Here is a 6,742-nt window from a genome sequence, read left to right on the forward strand (position 1 = left end):
ATATATATATATATATATATATATATATATAGAGAGAGAGAGAGAGAGAGAGAGAGAGACACACACACACACACACACACATACATATATATCCTACCTCTTCTGGTCACAAAGAGCCTCTAACTCAGAGTGAAAGGTAGATTGTACGATGCATGTGTGCAAACTGCCATGCTTCACGGCAATGAAACATGGGATGAGGTGGTGAAGCATGACCTTCAAACGTTAGGCATCACAGAGGCAATGACAAAAGACTGAGACCTCTGGAGATATGCTGTGATTGAGAAGACCCAGCAAGGAAAGTAAGGTCATAGCCACAGCCTACACCAGAGTTGCATGACCAGCTATTTAAAAAGTACCTTTGAATCGTTGGGCAACATTCCATGCTTGAGGAGACCTATTGAGTCAAGTAAATCAAAATCAAATCAAATTACAGTTAAATGGAAATTGTACTTGTGGCCATTACCAGTGCTGGTGGCACATGATAAGCACCATTCACTCATGTGTGGGTCACTGCCAGAGCTGCCTAACTGGCTCACCGTACTTGTGGCACGTAAAAAGCACCATCCGAGTGTAGTTGATGCCAGCTCCCCCACCCCCCTGACTGGCGCCTGTTGTGGTGGTACGTAAAAAGCACCATCTGAATGTGGCCAATGTCAGTGCTGCCTGACTGGCTCCCGTGCTGGTGGCACAGAAAAAGCACCCACTACACTCTCAGAGTGGTTGGCATCCAGCTGTAGAAACATTGGGAGGGCATCCAACTGTAGAAACATTGCCAGATCAGATTGGAGCCTGGTGTGGCCTCTTGGCTTGCCAGTCTCCATTCAAACCGTCCAACCCATGCCAGCATGGAAAACAGACATTAAATGATGATGATGATGATGATATATATATATATATATATATATATAAACACAGGAGTGACTGTGTGGTAAGAAGGCGGCGTGCTAGCAGAAACGTTAGCACGCCGGGTGAAAGGCTTAGCGGTATTTCATCTGCCGTGACGTTCTGAGTTCAAATTCCGCCGAGGTCGACTTTGCCTTTCATCCTTTCGCGGTCGATAAATTAAGTACCAGTTACGCACTGGGGGTCGATGTAATCGACTTAATCCCTTTGTCTGTCCTTGTTTGCCCCCTCTATGTTTAGCCCCTTGTGGGCAGTAAGGAAATAAGAAGCTTGCTTCCCAACCACAGTCCCACTGCATGGCAACTTGGGCAAGTGTCTTCTACTACAGCCTTCGGCTGACCAAAGCCTTGTGAGTGGATTTGGTAGACAGAAACTGAAAGAAGCCCATTGTTTATATATACACATGTGTGTGTGTATTTGTGTGTCTGTCTTTGTCTCCCCACCATTGCTTGACAACTGATGTTGGTGTGTTTACGTCCTTGTAACTTAGTGGTTCAGCAAAAGAGACCGATAGAATAAGTAGTAAGCTTACAAAGAATAAGTCCTGGGGTCAATTTGTTCCACTAAAATGATTGAAAGAAATAAAAGTATATATATATATTATGTATGTGCTTACACATGTGTATATGCTTAAGAAGTTTACCTCCTGACCACAGGTTTTTGGGTTCAGTCCAACTGCATAGCAACTTAGGCAAAGGTCACCTACTATAGACCTGGACCAACCAAAGACTTGTGAGTGGATTTGGTGGATAGAAACTGAAAGAAGCCTATGTATGTATTCTAGTCTCAACATTGGATGGTACTTGTAAATGAGCCTCATCCTTTCATAAGTCTGATAATAGGGAAATTATACCTTACTTGGAAATAGGTGAGGGTTAGAGACCATAGAAAATCTACCTCAATGAATTTCATCTGATCCATACAACCATTGAAAATAGATGTTAAAACGATGATATCTATCTTTCTATCTACACGTGCGCACACACACACATTAACGTATGTACACATATATGCATACTTATACATCATCATCATCATCATCATCGTTTAACGTCCGCTTTCCATGCTAGCATGGGTTGGACGATTTGACTGAGGACTGGTGAAACCGGATGGCAACACCAGGCTCCAGTCTGATTTGGCAGAGTTTCTACAGCTGGATGCCCTTCCTAACGCCAACCACTCAGAGAGTGTAGTGGGTGCTTTTACGTGTCACCCGCACGAAAACGGCCACGCTCGAAATGGTGTCTTTTATGTGCCACCCGCACAAGCCAGTCCAGGGGCACTGGCAACGATCTCGCTCGAAAATCCTACAGGAGCCAGTCAGGCGGTACTGGCAACGGCCACGCTCAAAATGGTGCATCTCATGTGCCACCCGCACAAGAACCAGTCCAGGGGCACTGGCAACGATCTTACTTGGCTTGCCGGGTCTTCTCACGCACAGCCCATTTCCAAAGGTCTCGGATATGAAAATTATCCAGCTTATGTAACATATCAATAGTTGCTATGAGGGACAACTATTCAAATAATCAGGGACAATTGATTGTTCTCCAGGGAATTGGGCCAGGGTGAATCATTTGCATTAATGCTAGCATACAGCTCAGAGTATTTTTATATATATAAAAAGTCAAACATTTTTCTCTCAATATTCCATTAGCATTTCTAATCATGGCTATACATCAGTCAATTTCATTGTTTCCCAATTTATTAATGAGAAATAGGTAACAGTTTCATTGATATATTGCTCTGCACCCATATGTGTGTGTGTGTGTATATGTGAGAGAGAGAGAGAGAGAGAGCAAGAGAGGGAGTGTGTGAGTTTCTTTTTAAAGTATATGGGAACATTATTTTTGTATATGATATAATAATAATATTTTTTTTTCTACTCTAGGCACAAAGCCCAAAATTTTTGGGAGAAGACCAGTCGATTAGATTGACCTCAGTATGCAACTAGTACTTAATTTATCGACTCCGAAAGGATGAAAGCAAAGTTGAGCTTGGCGGAATTTGAATTCAGAACGTAAAGACAGGCGAAATACCACTAAGCATTTCGCCTGGCATGCTAACATTTCTGCCAGCTCGCTGCCTTATAATAATAATAATAATAATAATAATAATAATAATAATAATAATAATAATAATAACAATAATAATAATAATAATAAAAATAATATGATGATGATGATGATGATTAGGCTTCAATGCTGTTTCTTAGGATGACTCTGATCTGAACAAGCAGATCTATGACTATCCTGACTGTTTTTGTTTTGCTTTCTGTCCTATATTATTCATTATGAAGGCAGTTTAGTTTAGGATTGGTCTATTTTGACACATGATGTTGTTTCTACATCTTTCTCACTGATGATTTCTCTCATCACTAATGATGACATTCCTAAAGCCATAACAATGATTAACAAACAATTTGAATGATGACTTGTTTTCAAGTGATGAAAATGTGCCAACTTGAACCATACATACTTTTGGACTTCATACAGTTGTTTCAAGGACAAGGAAACAGACAAAGGATGATAGGTATCAATATGTTGGCTCCAGTGAGCTGCCAGACACCTCTTATATATTGAGGTTCATCCTCTCAAGTCATTATTCCATGTTGGAATAATGCTCAAACCAAACCACTTGGTCCACTATTGGCTAGGTAGAGACAAGTTTGCCACATTTTGCATGGAAACTTGGAATATGAAGCACTGGAATAAATACTGCGTTTTGTCAAATGATCTAAGAATTTTGCTAGTCCTCCAGTCTGCACTTTTATTTGATTTTATGGACTCTGAAAGGATGAAAAGTGATGTTTGACTTGGTGAGATTTGAACTCAGAATGCAAAGTACCAGAACAAATATTGTAAGGGATTTTTTCCAAAGCTTTGATAATTCTATTAATGTAATTAGTATGTAATTAGAGAGATTTGCTTGTTATTTCTAACAGATCAAATGATCAAATAGAAGATCTTTTGTTGGCTGATTAATTATAACCATGATTGTGATTATGTGAACACTTTATAGAATTCATAGATAAGAAACTGATTTCTCAACAGAGAAAAGTGTTCCAAGTACAGATATCTAAAAGTGCTTGAGATACTTTTTAATCTTATTACGTACATTGACTTGTCTACAAAGAAAAATCAAGTCATGCTTGAACTGCTGGAAATATGAATATGAAGCACTTGAATCTAAAGCTAACCTACATATTTTTATGTCTACTTACTCTTACAGAACAATCAGTACTACAGACACATATTTTTGGACAGTGAGTGTCATTTAATAGTGTTTAACAGAGAAATTTTGCAGATGGGAATAATAGATAAAAAAAAGTAGATATTAAAACTAAAATGAAAAATATTCTGAACAGAGTATGTTTCTGTTTGAAAATATCTTTAAAGTTATTCATTTTATGTTTTTGGGTGCCAACTTTGATCAGTTAAGTATTTTTCATATTTCATGTTATCATGGACTGGTTTTTAAATTGTATATAAATTGCTGAAGTTTATTTTCAGCAAAATGTCTTTCCAAACATTAAACACTCAATTAACAAATTGACCCCAGGACTTATTTTTTTAAAACCTGGTACTTAATCTATTGGTCTCTTTTGCTGAACCACTAAGTTATGGGAACATAAACACACCAACATCGGTTGTCAAGCTATGGTGGGTGTACAAACACAGATACAAAGATACACACACATAAATATATAGACACACATAGGTACAGAGAGAGAGAGAGAGAAAGATAGATAGATAGATAGACAGACAGACAGACAGACAGACGGACAGATGGACGGACAGACGGACGGACAGACGGACGGACAGACGGACAGATAGACAGACAAACAGACAGACAGACAGACAGACAAGCAGACAGATAGATAGATAATGGGATTCTTCCTGTTTCTGTTTACCAAATCTACTCACAAGGCTTTGGGCTGGCCTGAAGAAATAGAAGAACACTTGCCCAAGGTGCCATGCAAGGGGACTGAACATAAAACCATGTGGTTGGGAAGCAAGCCCCTCACCACACAGCCATACCTGCATCTATGTGTGGTACATTATGTGTACATTATCTACAGCCAACATTTATATATAAATTTTAAAAAAGGCTGATCCCACTGTAAGGTACTTTGAGTAAGTGTTCTCTCATAGCCTCAGGTTACTCAGCTGTTTGTGAGACAAATTTATTTGTTTGATAGAAATTTTACAGAAGCCTGGTGCACACACACACACACACACACACACACACACACACACACACACATCATACACATATATGTGTTTGTCTCTAAAATTTAGGTAGCTGGGTGATTTGACATATGAAACACCAGTAGAATAAAGGTCCTTACTTGTAAACAAGTAAGGATTGGTATCAGAAAGGCTATCTGGCCTAGAATATTGCCTCAAGAAGCCTCACCCAATTCCTGGCAACATTGAAAAAGGTATTTTTGTTGATGTATACATATTAAAAGTATTACATGTATACATATGAAAATGAATGCAATAAGAAACTTCCCATGAGATTTGCATAAAAAGGTTACAACAAATCAATCAATTTGGAGTGAATATTAATGAGTTAAAATTGTATGTTTCTAATCAAATCTAATTGCACCCACTTGACCTGTTAAAAGTAGCAGCAAAGTTTCTAGGTAGGATTCAAATTTATTATTATTTTATGTTTACATTATTATTATTATTATTATTATTATTATTATTATTATTATTTAAAATATTTCTCTGAACATCCAAATAACAAAGGTTTTGGGAATCCGTTGCTTGTCAGCTTAGAAAAAAAAATTATTAAAAATGAAAATATAGAACAAGTGTTCTCAAAGCAACATATATCAGAAATTTTCTGTGATTTGTGGTATCATTGTAATTTAATGTTCATGTTCTATGCTCGCATGGGCTGGAAGCTTTGAAAAAGATCCAATGACTTCAAGGACTGCACTGTGCTCCAATGTCTGTTTTGGCATAGTTTCTACAGCTAGATGCCCTTCCCAATGCCAATAACTTTACAGTGTGTACTAGGTGCTTTTTTTCTGAGCACTGGCATTCTTGAAGTCACCATGTAGCTCGCAGGGAGGGTGTATGTTGCATCCGTATGTTAGATGGAGGTTAAGGTTTGAGAGAAGAAGTTTGAGTAGAACAGGTTCTTGTTGTAGAGCAATAAATAGCTACTCACATTTAGGAGAGAGTGTGAGAAGGAATTAGGAGTATCTCCAAGGTATTCCGTTCAGGAAGGTGTCTTCCTCTCAGTTACTCAAGCACCATGGATAAGCTCTGATCTAATGGATTCACAGACTAGAAACATACTTTACAACCTGAGTTCAAACTAGCTGAGATCGACTTTGCTTTTCATCATTCTGGGTTCCATAAAATAAAGTGCTTGATATGTAACAAGGTTGATATAATATTCAACTATTCTGCTTCCCCCAAATATCTGGCCTTGTGTCTATGTTTGAAATTATATTCAGTTATATCATTAGCAATGTAACCTATTTGTATAAGGCATTATGTTTTGATGAATAAAGTTTTTGAAACATGTTGTTCCTACATTGAACTCTTTTGATACTAACCAGCCTGAGATTTCCCTAGTTGGGTCTTACAAACTGTTCTAAACCTTCACAAAAAAATTTCACGTTCCAAACACCAAGGAGTGGCTGCATGGTAAGTAGCTTGCTTACCAACCGCATAGTTCAGGGTTCAGTCCCACTGCGTGGCACCTTGGGCAAGTGTCTTCTGTTATAGCCTTGGGCCAACCAAAACCTTGTGAGTGGATTTGGTAGACGGAAACTGAAAGAAGCCTGTCGTATATATGTATATATATATATATATAT

The 6,742-nt window shown here is 38.2% G+C and overlaps 1 protein-coding gene and 1 long non-coding RNA gene across 4 annotated transcripts in view; one reads left to right on the forward strand and one right to left on the reverse strand.

Moving 5' to 3' along the window:
• Nucleotides 1-4,364, forward strand: part of LOC128248139 (uncharacterized) — a 13,487-nt gene extending 9,123 nt beyond the window's left edge. The window contains exon 3 of the long non-coding RNA XR_008264420.1: nucleotides 2,792-4,364. This is a non-coding gene — a long non-coding RNA (uncharacterized LOC128248139). The remainder of the gene's footprint in view (nucleotides 1-2,791) is intronic.
• LOC106870865 (uncharacterized) overlaps nucleotides 1-6,742 on the reverse strand; it is an 823,882-nt gene that overhangs the window by 154,676 nt on the left and 662,464 nt on the right. The window lies entirely within an intron of this gene.

The sequence above is a fragment of the Octopus bimaculoides genome, chromosome 6 (genome assembly GCF_001194135.2).
Source record: "Octopus bimaculoides isolate UCB-OBI-ISO-001 chromosome 6, ASM119413v2, whole genome shotgun sequence".
Lineage (NCBI taxonomy): Eukaryota > Metazoa > Mollusca > Cephalopoda > Octopoda > Octopodidae > Octopus > Octopus bimaculoides.